A 16,773-nucleotide genomic window follows, 5' to 3' on the forward strand; every position below is an offset into this window, starting at 1 on the left:
TCCTCCTTAGTCACGCTGAAAGGGAGCATGTTAAGGCAGGACCGGAAGAAGGACTGGAGTGAGAACACATGCCTGGACAAGGAGCAGCTTGTGCAAAGGCCCTGAGGTTGCCCGGAGCGGAGGCGGCCAGGGAGAGAGGGGAGGGACTGGCCCCTTTGCCGGGCATCTGGAGACTGACTTAGAAGTTAGTTCTGTCCTGGGAATATTGAGCAGTAGCTTGGAGGGGAATGCCAGGCTGATGTCCGCTCTGGCTTCTCAGTGGAGAGAGACTGGAGGAAGTCAGGAAGGGAAGTGCATTGAGCGATGCTGCCTGCTAGAATATTTCACAGCAGTGGTTCCTTGGCCCGGGGCAGATGGCCCAGGACATGGGGAAGGGAGGGGGTCGGTTAGAGACAAGACTTTGGAAGTTCGTTAGATGTCTTAGGTAGGCTCAGTTGGTTAAAGAAGCCCCCTGCCAAGCAGGAGACTCAAGTTCCGATCCCTGGGCTGGGAAGATCCCTTGGAGGAGGGCATGGCAACCCGCTCCAGTGTTCTCGTCTGGAGAATCCCATGGACAGAGCAGCCTGGCGGGCTTCAGTCCGTGAGGTCGCAAAGAGTCAGAGACGACTGAGGACAGCATCATGATTTCTGCTGCCTTTCTCCTCTCTTGTTTTCTTCGCATGGAAACCCATGACGACACGATCCTTCTTAATGCGTTTATGTTCCTGTCTCATGGTGTATTCCTTTTAAATCTCTTTGAGACTTGAGGGCAGAGCCTTAGCTTTCCTGGCTTTGAGTGTTTAAGATCCAACCCATATTTTACTGGACGGAACGTAACGTTCTTTTCTTTTTCTGGGTCGTGCGTTCCTTGGTGTTTGCACCCGTTTCCTGATGAGAACAGTGCAAGCATCACTCTAACTTGTAAGAGAGGACGTTGTGGGGACCCTCTGAGCTGGAGCGTCTGTTCCTGGGCTTTCCCTGGAGTCTCTAGACTCGTGGAAGGGGGTTAATCATTGCTATATAAGAAAGCATTCTATTTGCATCTATAGAGTTTGCTTTTAAAAAAATAAACTATCTGGATTTTTGTGGAAAACTATCAGGATTTTCGTGGAAAAATTATATAGTCTCCTGAGTGGTGTTTTGCCTTTGCTTCTGTTCTCAGAGCTGGTTGTGAACAGGAGGAAGTAACCCATCTCGTCTGCAATGTAAATGTGTTGATCTTTATAGCATATACGGCACGGAAAACGGTACCAACCGGGTCGCCGTGTCAGTGGTTATGTACATCCGCTGTTTTGGAAAGCAAATGTTTTGGTGTTCGTGCGCTCTGTATTTTTCCTTATTTGTTGAGGGGGTGCAAGGAGGCACTATTTGCATTTAAAGAGCTTGCTTTTTAAAAAAGAAATTATCTGGAGTTTCGTGGAAGAATTACATAGTTCCCGAGTGGTGTTTTGCCTTTCGTTCTGTTCTAGGAGCTGGTTGTCAACAGGAGGACACAACCCATCTTGTCTGTAATGTAAGTGTGTTGGTCTTCATGGTATATATGACAGATGAAGCATTACCAACCGGGCCGCCTTGCCAGTTTTGGAAATCAAATTTTTTTGGTGTGCATGCAGTTTCTGTATTTTTCCTTAATTTGTTTGCACGGGGAACATTATTATTTTTTTTTCCCCAGAGAGATTTTGAGTGGAAACAAGTCCCGATCCTGTTTGAAGTGCAGGCTGTCTTGGCTTTTTTTTTTCCCCTCTATTTTCTGCCCGAGAGGGTTGAAGACTTAAGCATGGGGCTATGTGAGTGCACAAGGCGACAAGTTCCTGCCTTATTTTCCCTTCTAGTCCTGTTTCCTGTGGAAGAAATAAGAGTAATGAGTGCAGCTGCGGGCAGCCTTCAAAATGAAGGGGTGTATGCGTGTGTGTGAGTGTGTGTGTGTGAGTGTGTGTGTGAGAGAGAGACACTCAGAGAGAGAGGGAAGACACAGTCTCTCGTATAGCCCAGCCAGCTCTGTGCAGAAGTCTGGCTCAGGGAACTTTTCCTGAACTTCTCTGGCCGCGCGTTTTGGGGTAAGAGGTTAGAGGTGAGTTCAAAGTAAGCAAACAGATACGGCAGAAGAGACCATGTGCTGTTAGAGATGACACCTGTGTCTTCCCCCATTCCGTGTCTGGGTGCTCTGTGACTGGTAGGTTTCAGAATCGGTCAGAGTATTTATTAACCAGAAGAGAAACATGGATGACTGTCCGGTCCAGTCTATTCTGGGCTCGGATGTGAAGCTTGGGGAGGGCAAGGTGGCCTCCTGGGTCCCTCACAGGCAGCACTGGGGCCCTGCGTGTCCCCGGGATCCTGTCTTCAGGGGTGGTTGACCTCTGTCTGTGGAGGGCCAGGTCGTGCCTGTTTCGGCCGTGGAAGTCCCCATGGTCTGTGTTCCCTTCTGTCTGGGTGGACCCAGACCCATGTGATGAACTGATTGTGGCTGTACTTAGTCAAATTCCATTGACCTCCAACTTACTGCAAATGGCAAGATCCCATGCTTTTTTATGGCTACGTAATATTCCACTGGGCATACATCACATCTCCTTTATCCATTCATCTGTCGATGGACATTCAGCTTGTTCCCAAGTCTTGGGTATTGTGAGTAGTGTTGCTCTGAACACTGGGGTGCGTGTATCTTTTCGAATTACAGTTTTTGAGTTTTTTGGAGATAGACCAGGAGTGGAATTGCTGGGTGTCGTATGTGAGTTCCAGAGGTTGGGCTTTTGAAGAATGAGTGTAGCTGAGAAACAGACCAGCCATCACCTCTGAAGAGGTTGTGTGTGCTTCTTTCTCAGATACTGTGGCCTATTTTTAATGTCAGAGAGGAAAGAAGGACCAGAGACGCGTTAGTTGTACGAGGCCCTTTGAGAAAAACAACTGTTCACATCTTGTGTGTGCGTGGCTAAGTTGCTTCACACATGTCCGACTGTGTGATGCTGTGGACCCACCAAGCTCCTCTGTGCATGGGGTTCTCCAGGCAAGAATACTGCAGTGGGTTGCCATTCTCTTCTCCAGGGGATCTTCCCAACCCAGGGATTGATGTCTCGTGCATTGGCAGCTTCATTCTTTACCACTAGCTCCACCTGGGAAGCCCAGTTCACATCTCATCGCTGCTTTATTAACTGCAGTGTGACTTAAGTAAGTCACCATAATCCATTTAGCCTATATTTAGTCACTAATCCTACACTAAAAGCAGTTTTGGGTGGAAGTATTTTGTTTCATTTTTGTCATCAGCAAAATTTTCTGTAAGAGGCTGGATGGTGGATATTTGGGGATTTTTAGACGGTATGGTATCTGGATGTTGTGTGGCAAATGTGGCCACTGGTTGTATAGACAGACGATGGGCAGCCAGTCACTTTCCCCTCCCAGGAGTAAGCGCTCTGCCCAGTAAGCAGCAGCTGCCCCCTCCCCTCCAACCAGCCCCCCAAAACCTCTGTCCTGCTGTCTGCGTATGTGATTTGGACCACCCCAGAACGTCACTGTGTTTGTCCATTGGTGACGGCCTTTTTTTTTTCAGCGAACATCACGTCCTCAAGGTTCACCCGTTAGTAGTGTAGTGTAGTGTAGTAGTAGTGTAGTAGTAGTGTAGTGTCTGAAACTCTTTCCTTCTTTATGGCTGAATAATACTCCACCATACTGTATACCAGTAAGTGCGTTACTGGAGGTAGATTTTCTTTGGTTACTTAGAGTCACTTTAGCTCAGCACAGTTGCCTACGAATCGTCCTAATGGAAGGAAGGCTTAGGAACACAGTCTTTCCCATTTGAAGGTCAAGGAGGTCTTGAGAGGCCCTGGAACTCACTTGCCTATGAAAGTACATGTTGCATGGTGTTGGAGTCCTGAATTGGGGAAAATGTCTGTGAAATAGAAGATAGGAGGGATCATCAAGAATGCTTTTCAGTCACTCAGTCATGTCCAACTCTTTGCAACCCCATGGACTACAGCAGGCTAGACTTCCTTGTCCTTCACTATGTCTCTGGGTTTACTCAAACACATGTGCATCGAGTCGGTGATGCCATCCAACCATCTCATCCTCTGTCGTCTCCTTCTCCTCCCGCCTTCAGTCTTTCCCAGCATCAGAGTCTTTTCCAGTGAGTCATTTCTTTGCATCAGGTGGCCAAAGTATCGGAGCTTCAGCTTCAGCATCAGTCCTTCCAATGAATATTCAGGACTGATTTCCTTTGGGATGGACTGGTTGGATCTCCTTGCAGTCCAAGGGACTCTCGAGTCTTCTCCAACACCACAGTTCAAAAGCATCAATTCTTTGGTGCTCTGCCTTCTTTATGGTCCATTTTTCACATCCGTCCATGACCACTGGAAAAACCATAGCTTTGACTCTATGGTCCTTTGTCGGCAAAGGGACGTCTCTACTTTTTAATGCATTGTTCAGGTTTGTCATAGCTTTTCTTCCAAGAACGATAACCTGTATTGACCAGGCTCTCCTCATTTGCTCACCTGGGAATTTTGCGACCCCTTGAGAAGGTGACCCCACTTCTGCAGATTGGGTCTCCTGGGAAGCCGACTCTGGGTGGGGGGTTGGGTATGAGAAGTTCCGGCTGGGGGTGGGACCCTCTTCGGGATCGGCAGCTGTGGGTGGGAGAAGAAGAGGAGGAGGCCAGTTTCAGAGGAAGGGGTAGCTGGGCATGATGAAGCCACGTGGCCTCAGGTGACCCTGGGTGCCAGCACCACCCACTCCTGACAAGAGGCCTTTGCAGCTGTTGCCTGCCCACCGACCGTTATTCACTGAGGGCATGCCTTGAGGTCCGGGCCACTCCTGACCTCAAGGCAGTTGGGGGATTCTTGGCAGCAATGATTGCCTCTGTTATACCAATAATGTATGTTGTTGGCCTTTCCCTGGAAGCCGTCATCGAAAAATACCGAATCCAGAAGTTCTTGGACGGTTTTGCTTTTTGTTTCTGCTGTGTGTGTGCACGTGTGTGCTAAGTCGCTTCAGTCGTGTCCGACGCTTTGCACCCCTGTGGACTATAGCCCGCCAGGCTCCTCTGTCCATGGGATTCTCCAGGCAAGGATACTGGCGTGGACTGTCATGCCCTCCTGGACCCGGAGATCAAAACCTGCATCTTCTGCGTCTCCCACATCGGCAGGCAGGTTCTTTACCACGGGCACCAGCTGGGAAGCCCACGTATGACTTGTTGAAATTCAGTCATGAAGGAAGTGCCGGGAGCTAGATTCTGGAAAGGCTCTGTGTCAGGGGAAGGCACTGCCAGTGGCCCATTTTGAAAACCAATTTTTATTGGGACACTTGGCCACATCCATTGTTTATCCTGAGACTGTCTTCCCTGGGGGCAGAGCCGTGTAGCAGCAACAGAGACTGTCCAGACCATGATGTTGAGAATATTTATCATCTGTTAGGAGACATGGGCCACCACTACTGTGAGCGGCGTGTACAGCTTTCTGGGACGCAGAAGGTAAAGGCGGTCTTTTTGTTGTTCTTGTGAGAGGTAATTGACATACGGCACTGTATAAGTTTAAGGCGTGTAGTTTAACGGTTTGATTTCTATACATCATTTAATCATGACCACAAGAAGTTCAGTGAAGCGCCATCATCTATAATCCATACAAAGGTTTCCCTGATGGTTCTCTGGGTAAAGAATCCGTCTGCAATGTGGGAGAGCTGGCTTCGATCCCTGGTTTGGGAAGATCCCCTGGAGAAGGGCATGGCAACCCACTCCAGTATTCTTGCCTGGAGAATTCTGTGGACAGAGGAGCCTGGCGGGCTACAGTCCAGGGGCTCGCAAAGAGTGAGACTGAGCTGCTAAACATGCAGTATATACCCCCCCCCAAAAAAAAGAAGAAAAATATTTTTCCTTGTGATGAGAACTCTGATTTGCTCTCAACTTTCGTGTGTAACATATAAGCGGTATTAATTACAGTCAGCATGGTGTAGGTCGCATTCCTAGCACTTACGGATAAAAACTGGGAGTTCGCACTTTATGACCGCCTTCATTCACTTCCCTCTGCCCACCCAGCACTCGTCTCTGGTAACCAGAAATCTGATCTCTTTTCTCGGGACTTTGATCATCTGTCTGATTGCTTTTGAAGTTGTAATTGACCTGTAGTGCCAGGTGTTTCCCAGGCGCAGAACATAGTGATTCAATATTTCTGTACGTTGGAAAACGATCCTTGGGGTAAGTCTGTAGTTACTGGCTGTCTCTGTACAAAGATGTGACCTTGTTACTGACTGTAATCCCCGTGCTGTACGTTGTTCATGCCCGTGACCCACTTATTTTGTGACGAAGATGTATACCTCTTCAAGACCATCCCGAAGAAAAAGAGATGCAAAAAAGGCAAAATGGTTTTCTGAGAGGGCCTTACAAACAGCTGAGAAAAGAAGAGAAGCTAAAAGTAAAGGAGAAAACGAAAGATATACCCATTTGAATGCAGAGTTCCGAAGAATAACAAGGAGGAATAAGAAAGCCTTCCTCAGTGACCAATGCAAAGACATAGAGGAAAACAGTAGAATGGGAGAGACTAGAGATCTCTTCAAGAAAATTAAAAGATATCAAGGGAACATTTCATGCAAAGATGGGCTCAAGAAAGGACAGAAATGGTATGGACCTAACAGAAGCAGAAGATACTAAGAAGAGGTGGCAAGAATACACAGAAGAACTGTACAAAAAAGATCTTCACGACCCAGATAATCACGATGGTGTGATCACTCACCTAGAGCCAGACATCTGGGAATGTGAAGTCAAGTGCAGCTTAGGAAGCATCACTACGAATAAAGCTAGTGCAGGTGATGGAATTCCATTTCAAATCCTAAAAGGTGATGCTGTGAAAGTGCTGCACTCAATATGCCAGCAAATCTGGAAATATCAGCAGTGGCCACAGGACTGGAAAAGGTCAGTTTTCATTCCAATCCCAAAGAAAGGCAATGCCAAAGAATGCTCAAACTACCACACATTTGCACTCATCTCACATGCTAGTAAAGTAATGCTCAAAATTCTCCAAGCCAGACTTAAACAGTACTTGCCAACATCTGTTGGATGATCAAAAAAGCAAGAGAGTTCCAGAAAAACCATCTATTGCTGCTTTATTGACTACCCCAAAGCCTTTGACTGTGTGGATCTCCACAAACTGTGGAACATTCTTCAAGAGATGGAAATACCAGACCACCTGATCTGCTTCTTGAGAAATCTGTATGCAGGTCAGGAAGCAACAGTTAGAACTGGACATGGAACAGCAGACTGGTTCCAAATAGGAAAAGGAGGACTTCAAGGTTGTATATTGTTACTGTGCTTATTTAACTTACATGCAGAGTACATCATGAGAAATGCTTGGCTGGATGAAGCACAAGCTGGAATCAAGATTGCCAGGAGAAATATCAGTAACCTCAGATATGCAGATGACACTACTCTTATGGCAGAAAGCAAAGAAGAACTAAAGAGCCTCTTGATGAAGGTGAAAGAAGGGAGTGAAAAAGTTGGCTTAAAGCTCAACATTCAGAAAACTAAGATGATGGCATTCGGTCCCATCACTTCATGGCAAATAGATGGGGAAACAGTTGCTGACTTTATTTTTCTGGGCTCCAAAATCACTGAAGATGGTGACTGCAGCCATGAAATTAAAAGACTCTTGCTCCTTGGAAGAAAAGCTTTGACCAACCTCAGTTCAGTTCAGTCGCTCAGTCGTGTCCAACTCTTTGTGACCCCATGAATCGCAGCACACCAGACCTCCCTGTCCATCATCCTAGACAGCATATTAAAAGGCAGAGACATTACTTTGCCAACAAAGGTCCATGTAGTCAAAGCTGTGGTTTTTTCCACTAGTCATGTATGGATGTGAGAGTTGGATTGTGAAGAAAGCTGAGTGCTGAAGAATTGATGCTTTTGAACTGTGGTGTTGGAGAAGACTCTTGAGAGTCCCTTGGACAGCAAGGAGGTCCAGCCATTTGCAAGGCTGAATTTCTAACTGGTTGAAGGAAGGTTCCCCCGAAGGTGTGATACTTCCAGATTCCTGTAGGAGCGGGTACTGGAGTCTGCTGTTGTGTTTGACTCTCTGCCCAAGACAGTCAGAGCCACACTGGGTCCAGGGCTCAGACACCCCGCCCTTGGGGCGGGATACACTCTGCGTATCCTCAGCCGAACCAGACGGTAGCATGAAGGGCTTGCGAGACTCTGGGTGGTAACCTGTAGGAAACCTCGATTCCAGAAGCTTTTCCTGTTCCAAGCGTGGGTGGAGAGGTTAACATCTAGCAACACAGAGGATTAAAAACACGACCCAGGACAGAATAGGAAAAGCTCATCAATGTGGGGAAACCATTTATGAATTGCTCCCCTCTTAGAAGACTTAAAAAGCCTTAAAAGGGTGATTCTGAGAAAACCAGCGCCAGAAGGATCCTGTTTATAGTTGTCTTTGCAATGAACGTGTGTTTATAAGCCAGATGTTTTTCTTAATGGAATGAGGTGGTCTTTCCTCCCCCCCTCCTCCGTTTCTTTTGTTACATAAATAGCTTCTGGTGACACTGTGGGTTCACCAAGTAAAGCAAGATTTGTTTTATTACCTAATAATTTTTATTGTGTGTTCCAGCTTGCCTGCTTCTAATAAATTGGCAGAAATTAAGAGTTTCCTTAGATTTTGCCAGCAGGATTTAAAGGCAATTAAAGCAAATTCAGTTATTACATTCAAAATTATCGTCTGGGTAAATTATAGTTTAAAATTCAATTTATACTAAATCCTACACTTTAATGAACAGACCACATCACACATTTTTTATGTTCTTAACATTATCCACGGCTTTAAAGCAGTAGAACAGTACTCTTTTTTTTTTTTTTTTTTAAGTGCTATATGTTTTTCCTTCCCCTATCCTTTCAAAAGTATTTACGCTTTTCTTTCAATATAGAGTGAGAAAATCCTACCGGCTTCTCAGTTTTAAGGAAAAATAGTTTGTCTTTCCGTCACAAATATGCGTGTTTCTGGCTTTACTTCAGCTCATGAAATCTTAACATGTAACCGGAGGAGAACGTCTCTGGAAGTGTTCCCAAATGTGTCTATTTTGGAATGGCACATTTTTGTCTTTCATCTTCACTCGTACCTTCTCGTCATATTTTTAGACGTATTCAATTATAGAAATAGCTCCCCTTCTCGAAGGGCCTCCCAGTGGCTCAGTGGTAAAGAATCTGCCTACCAATGCAGGAGATGCGTGGGTTCCATCCCTGGGTTGGGAAGATCCCCTGGAGAAGGACATGGCAACCCACTGCAGTACTCTTTCCTGGAGAATCCCATGGACAGAGGACCCTGGCGGGCTCCAGTCCATGAGATCACAGAGAGTTGGACACGACTGAATACCTAACAGCAGAGGCAGGTTGAACTGGCCCAGATGCAGCCCAGTTTTAAGAATGATAGTGTGTGTTGAAAATGAAATTAAAAGACGCTTGCTCCTTGGAAGAAAAGCTATGACTAACCTAGACAGCTTATTAAGAAGCAGAGACCTTACTTTGCCAGCAAAGATCTGTATGGTCAAGGCCATGGTTTTTACCAGCAGTCATGCATGGATGTGAGAGTTGGATTATAAAGAAGGCTGAGCCCCAAAGAACTGATGCTTCTGAACTGTGGTGCTTGAGAAGACTCTTGAGAGTCACTTGGACAGCAAGGAGATCCAACCAGTCCATCCTAAAGGAAATGAGTCCTGAATATTCATTGGAAGGACTGACACTGAAGCTAAAACTCTGATACTTTCGCCAGCTGATGAGAAGAACCGAGTCATTGGAAAAGACCCTGATGGTGGGAAAGACTGAAGGCGGGAGGAGAAGGGGATGACAGAGGATGAGATGGTTGGATGGCATCACCGACTTGGTGGCCATGAGTTTGAGCAAACTCTGGGACTTGGTGATGGACAGGGAGGCCTGGCGTGCTGCAGTCCCCAGGGTCACAGAGATTTGGACAGAAATGAGTGACTGAACAACCAAAGTGTGTATTGAGCACTTGGGAGGTCTCAAAAGTTTGGTGACTACTGCGTATTCCTTCTCTCGGATCCTAATAACGACCTTCCTGTTATGATCCCATTATACAGGTGAGAAAAGAGAGGCTTAGAGAGAGGAGCAGTCTTCCACCCAAACACATCCGTTGTTCTTATTTATAGGGGACAGGCAGCCTGGGCCCAGACGGGTCCTGAATTTCCTTCCCTACTGCTTTTTTTGTCCCCGCGTTGGAGCGGCACAGAGCCTGGTAGAGCGGGTGTTAGTCGGCTCTGACTGCCGTAACTAAGGGCTGCGCACTGGGCTTCTGGAAGACATTGATTCCTCACTGTCCTGCAGGCTGGAGTCGAGATCCAGGTGTCCTTGGGGCTGGTTTCCCCCCAGGCTCCTCCCCTTGGCGTGTGGATCCTATGTCCTCCCTGTGTGCTCACGTGGTGTTTATTCCATGCGTGTGTGCACGTCTGCGTCCTGATCGGTTTTCACTCTTAACAAGGACACCACTCGTACGGGAGCCGTGCCCACCCTGATGATGTCGTTTAACTGAATCACCTCCTTTTTTTTTTTAAACACCCGTCTTCACCTCCAGCCACATTCTCAGGTCCTGGGAGGTCGGGGTGTCATCATCTGAGTTTTGGGGGAAGACACCATTCAGTCCCACCAGGGTCAAGACTTGACCCAGGTGTGTTGGCTGGGTGAGTACCTGTTCCTTTCTGTGTTCTTCGGGATACTTCTCTATTCTTTATTTCATATTCATGCATTCTTCTCCCACTGCCCTTTGGTTTTTTTTCCCCGTAAAGTTTTTCTTTAGTTGGAGGATGATTGCTTTACAATGTTGTGTTGGTTTCTTCCGTAAAACAGTGTGACTCAGTCATAACTCTGTATATATCCCCTCCCTCTTGAGCCTCCGTCCCTACACAGCGTTTCTTAAGTAGCAGTTTTGTAGACAAAACGTCTTTTCCATTTTTTAAATGAAGATATAATTGACATATAACCAGGCAGATTTTCTGATTATTATATAATAACTTGAAAAATAGATTAGTAAAAGGTGAAGAAAAAATTTTACCTAAGAATTAAGAAACATGTACCTAGACAATCTTTGGCTTAAGGAGACAAATCAAAAGGGAAATTTTTATTGCTTTAAAGCAATAAAGAGGAAATATGTAAAACTAAAACCAATGACCTAGCAAAGGCTGTCCTGAGAAAAATGTTTATGACCTATTACAGTCAGTTCAGTTCAGTTGCTCAGTCGTGTCCAACTCTTTGCAACCCCATGAATCGCAGCACACCAGGCCTCCCTGTCCATCACCAACTCCCGGAGTTCACCCAGATTCACGTCCATTGAGTCAGTGATGCCATCCAGCCATCTCATCCTCTGTCGTCCCCTTCTCCTCCTGCCCCCAATCCCTCCCAGAATCAGAGTCTTTTCCAATGAGTCAACTCTTCTCACGAGGTGGCCAAAGTACTGGAGTTTCAGCTTTAGCATCATTCTCTCCAAAGAAATCCCAGGGCTGATCTCCTTCAGAATGGACTGGTTAGATCTCCTTGCAGTCCAAGGGACTCTCAAGAGTCTTCTCCAACACCACAGTTCAAAGGCATCAGTTCTTCCGCACTCAGCCTTCTTCACAGTCCAACTTTCACATCCATACATGACCACAGGAAAAACCGTAGCCTTGACTAGCCGGACCTTTGTTGACCTATTACAATTCTCTTTTAATTGGAGAAACAAGGCTAAAAATAAGTGAACAAAGGATTTCTCTTAAAGAACTAGTGAAATGACAATAAAACCAACCAACCAAACAAAAAACCCCTGTAGTCTGTGTGTGTTACTAGCTCGGTCCTATCTGACTCTCTGTGACCCCATGGGCTGTAGCTGCCAGACTCCTCTGACCAAGGGATTTTGCAGGCACGGATACTGGAGTGGGTTGCTCTTTCCTTCGCCAAAGGGAATCTCCCCAGCCCAGGGATGGAACCTGCCTCTCCTGCACTGGCAGGCAGGTTCTTTGACCGGTCTTGCCCCTGACTGGTGTTTACACAAAATTTTGTTGACTAAAGCAGTTCTGCTCTTCAGAAAAGTGTTGTGATGTTAGGGAGCTAGATTAGGAAAACAATTGTGGAAACACTTTGCTTTCCTTCTGAGTGAAAATCTTCAATGAGAAGACATGCTTCCCCTTTTCAGGAATCCATGGGATTCCCCAGGCAAGAGTGCGGGTGTGGGTTGCCATGCCCTTCTCCAGGGAATCTTCCCCACCCCATCGAACCTGCGTCTCTAGCATTGGCGGTGCCATGAGCAACCAGGGAAGCCCCTTAGAAATCAGTAGACCATCGTTAATGCCTGATGCTTAGTACTAATGAAAACATGCTTTACATTCTTCCTGTTTGGATATAAATAAGTTGTTGTTGTTGCTCAGTCGTGTCTGATTCTTTGTGAACCCGTGGAGTACACCACGCCAGGCTTCCCTGTCCTTCACCATCTCCCAGAGTTGGCTCAAACTCACGTGCATTGAGTCGGTGATGCCATCTAACCATCTCATCCTCTGTCGTCCCCTTCTCCTCTTGCCTTCAGTTTTCCCCAATCTATATAAATGTGCATGTGTAGTCACTTGCTAAATTGTGGACTCATTGTGACCCTATGGACTATAACCCGACTGGTCCCTCTGTCCATGGGATTTCCCAAGCAAGAATACTGGTAAGGGTTGCTGTTTCCTCTTCCGGGGAATCTTCCCGACCCAGGGATCAAACTCGGGTTTTCTGCATTGGCAAGCTGGATTCTTTACCACTGAGCCATCTGGGAAGCCCGGTCTATATAAATAAGTTCACCTATATGAATAAGTCTCTGTATAAACTCTATATCTAGGCACACCTATACATTACTACTGTGAAAAGAATATTTAGAGGGAGCTGCTGCTGCTTCAGTCTATTTTATTGTAATTATGGGCATGGGAGGTTTTAAAGGGATGTAAATTTAACAGGCCAGCAATAGCATGTTGATGAGAAAGACGGATAACATTGGGATCTGGAGGCATGAATCTTCAAGGTCCTATGGTTTATTCCCCAAGAGTTTTTGTATGATTCATTTTTCACACGGGTTGCCATTTCCTGCTCCAGGGGATCTTCCCGACCCAGAGATCGAACCTGGGTCTCGCACATTGTAGGCAGACGCTTTACCGTCTGAGCCACCAGGGAAGTCACTCTTTAACACTAGAATGACTTGAAATTGATTGGCCTGGATTAGCCAGTACGTACCTCAGGACTCGTGTATACCAGTGAGATACCCAATTGTGGCATGATTGTTAAGGGACTCTTGACGACCTGAAGTGCTCAGTAATAGGTCTTCTTATCCCGTGAGATGGTTAGATGGCATCACTGACTCGAGCGACATGAGTTTGAGCAAGCTCTGGGACTTGGCGATGGACAGGGAGGCCTGGCGTGCTGCAGTCCACGTGGATTGCAAAGAGTTGGACACGACTGAGCAATTGCACTGAACTGAACTGATCCCGTGATGGGTCCAGGAGCGTCCTCTCTGTTTGAAGAGTACCGTCTGCGTGAGGTATTACAGAGGTTATTGTATAGCCATTACGTAACGCTTGTCACGTTCTAAGTGTATCGGGCAGCCCTTGTCTGGCCAAGCATGGGAATCGAGTGCTCTTGATCCCGTGGTGTTGGGTGTCCTGTTGCCAATAACCGCGGCAAGTTAAGTAAGCCCTGTTCGGCACATACAGGTAACAATTATGAAATAATTTGCAAGGAACCCGAGCATACACGTTGACCCAGCAGCGTGGTTCACGTTGCCATACAAGCAAAGGGCAGCTTGCCCACCATCGTGGTTCGTTTAACCTCGCCGAGAAGCAAGCATAGCTGCATACTGAAACGACGTGGAAGTCACAGGCTGCTCGTTGAAATTCACCGTAAAGACCCTTTCTGGCTATCACACGGAGGCAATGACTTTAATTTCTCTTCTGCTTGAAGGATGAGAGCCATCTCCCTTGGAACAGAAAACTCAAGTGCAAAAAAAACCTGTTCGCAGATGTCTTTCTCTTAGGTTGATTCTTCCTGGAGTTGTTTTGAGCCTCTCCTCTGCCGCTCTTTCCTTTTCAGTCTTGACGTAATTAATTGCTTAAAGGTCAGTCTGATGATGCCTTCCAGAGTTACCAAAGGCCTTTGAGGCGATCCTTGGGAACTCGTTTCAGTATAGGGGTTCAAATCGCTGCCTCTGAGCAGAGGTCAGTGTGGGGGCCTGGCGGGGGGTGGGGGGAGTCTCAGGGATCTTGGACCTTCTACCGGTTGAGACACGTACCATCTTGCCTGATCTGTGTGTGCTGGGGCCGGAAATGCCCTGCTGTCCCTGTTCCGGGCTGTGGAAGACGTTGCTGTCGGGGGTAATTTTGCTTTCGATTGTACCTCACTTTCCAGCAGTGTGTCATGGCGGTGGTTGGTGGTGGTTTAGTCACTAAGTCGTGTCCAACTCTTGGGACCCCGTGGACTGTAGCCCACCAGGCTCCTCGTCCACGGGATTCTCCAGGCAAGAATACTGGAGTGGGTTGCCATTTCCTTCTCCATGGGACCTTCCCGACCCAGGGTCTCCTGCACTGCAGGCAGATGGCTTTACCGACTGAGCTATGAGGGAAGGCATACAGTAGGTGCTTAGTAAGTCCCTGGGGAGTGACTGGAAGGATGACCTTGACTAGCCTGCATTGGGCACTGTGTTGTGAGAGGATTCAGCTGTGTTGAGGACCATTAACCCTAGATCTTTGTTAATTTTATATTTTGTTTTCAATTTAAGAAAATATTTTAATTTTGACTGCACCATGTGGTATTGTGGGGTGAGGGGTGTCTTAGTTCCCCGACCAGGGGTTGACCCTCCACAGCCCTTGCATAGCAAGCATGGAATCCTAATCGCTGGACCGCCACCCGGGAAGTCCTTGACCCTTGTTAGTTGATGCTGCTCCTGACCTTGAGGACTGACTACCTGGAAACCTGAGACCTTTGAATCTGTTCAGGGTGCTTTGCCTTAGTCCCTTTGTCCTGCTGTGATGGAGTCTTAATACCATAAGCTTATTGCTGTTGTTGGGTCCCCGCAGAGCACTCAGGAGAGTTCTCTGTGCTGTGTCCAAGGTTCTCATTAGCTGTCTGTTTTATACATGGAATCAGTGGCGCACAGGTGTCAATTTCAGTGTCCCAGTTCCTCCCACTCCCATTCTTGGAATTTTGGTTTCCTTTGCCTGTCTTTTCCTTTGTTGTTGTTGAGTTGCTAAGGTGTGTCTGACTCTTTGCCACCCCATGGAGTGCAGTACGCCAGGCTTCCCTGTCCCTCACGATCCTGTCCTCCACGATCTCTCAAAGTTTGCTCACACTCATGTCCATCGAGTCGGTGATGCCATCCAGACCATCTCATCCTCTGTCGCCCCCTTCTCCTCCCGCCTTCAGTCTTTCCCAGCATCAGGGTCTTTTCCAGTGAGTCGGATCTTCGTGTCAGGTGGCCAAAGTATTGGAGCTTCAGCTTCAGCATCAGTCCTTCCAGTGAATATTCAGGACTGATCTCCTTTAGAATGGACTGGTGTTACCTCCTTGCAGTCCAAGGGACTCTCGAGAGTCTTCTCCAACACCGCACTTTGAAAGCATCAGTTCTTCGGCGCTCAGCCTTCTTTATGGTCCAGCTCTCACATCCACCCATGCCTGCTGGAAACGACATGTGTGCTAAGTTGTCTCAGTCATGTCTCTTACGTCTACCTGCGTTGCCAGGTGGGTTCTTTCCCGCTAGTTCCAACTTTTTCGTGGAGAAGGAAATGGCAACCCACTCCAGTATTTTTTTGCCTGGAGAACTCCATGGACAGAGGAGCCTGGTGGGCTACAGTCAGTCCCTGGGGTCACAAAGAGTTGGACGCGACTGAGTGACTAACACACAGCAACCTTCTTTGACTGTGCAGCCTGTTGGGCTGCAGTCCATGGGGTTGCAAAACAGCTGGACACTGAGCGGCGAAATACCATACACCGGCTGCCTTATAAGACAACAGAAACATCTTTTTCATGGTCCCGGAGGCCGGAAGTGGCACGTGTTGTAGGAGCATTTGTTGGCTGGTGAGCGCCTGCTTGCTGGTTCATAACACGGTCGTTTCCTTGCTGTGTCGTCACTGCTGGAAGGGCCGACGGAGCTCAGTGGGATCTCACTCATGAGGGCACTCCCGCCCTTCTTGAGGACTCCGTCCTCAAGTCCTATCACCTCCCACAGGCCCACCTCCCAAGTTGAAGCATCACCTTGCGGGGCATGTTTCCACGCACGGGTTTTGGGGGAAACACAAGCGTTCAGTCGTGGCAGGGATCAAATAGGCAGGAGACGTCTTTGATGATGGCCTGTCGAGTATGCCCTCTCATGAGGGACACACCCAGTAGACAGATGAATGGAACCTGTTAATTATGCAGCAGAACCGGTTCCCCGATTCACAGGTCAGGCGATGAGTTGTGCAGCCTTGCCGTGCTGGTGCTTAGTGATGATCAGGGTGAGAACAGCTCTTGAGTTCAACTTCAGATAGCCTCATAGAAACGAGAGTTCTCATTCTTTATTTTTTTGGAAGGAGGGGTTGCGTTTTATTAAATTTTTTTTTTATATTGAGGTAGTGTTGATGGACAGTACTATGTAAGCTGAGAGTTCTTTTTTTAAAAAAGACAAGGGAATCGGGAACAGCTCCTTCTTGCTGTCTTGGGAAGATAACGCAGCAGATGAGGGACATGTGTCTTGGTGATAGTGCTGGAACGTCGCTGGAACTGGAGACGGTGATGTCTGTGAGTGTGGTGGTGTTTGCTCAGGGCTCCGCATGTGTGAGACATTTCAGTGAGGA

The 16,773-nt window shown here is 47.3% G+C and overlaps 1 protein-coding gene across 25 annotated transcripts in view; it reads left to right on the plus strand.

Moving 5' to 3' along the window:
- Positions 1-16,773, plus strand: part of TBL1X (transducin beta like 1 X-linked) — a 252,978-nt gene that overhangs the window by 44,966 nt on the left and 191,239 nt on the right. Inside the window, exon 1 of one of the 25 annotated variants that reach the window (XM_086387901.1) lies at positions 16,412-16,717. The exons of 23 other annotated variants lie outside the window; for them this stretch is intronic. The gene's annotated coding sequence lies outside the window, so the exon portion shown is untranslated. Of the gene's footprint in view, positions 1-16,411; positions 16,718-16,773 lie in introns of those variants that run through there. One more of the 25 variants, XM_086387912.1, reaches the window with a different exon arrangement.

Source organism: Bos grunniens, chromosome X (assembly GCF_055505025.1).
Source record: "Bos grunniens cultivar Pamir isolate PY7600 chromosome X, Bosgru_T2T1.0, whole genome shotgun sequence".
Taxonomy (NCBI): Eukaryota; Metazoa; Chordata; class Mammalia; order Artiodactyla; family Bovidae; genus Bos; species Bos grunniens.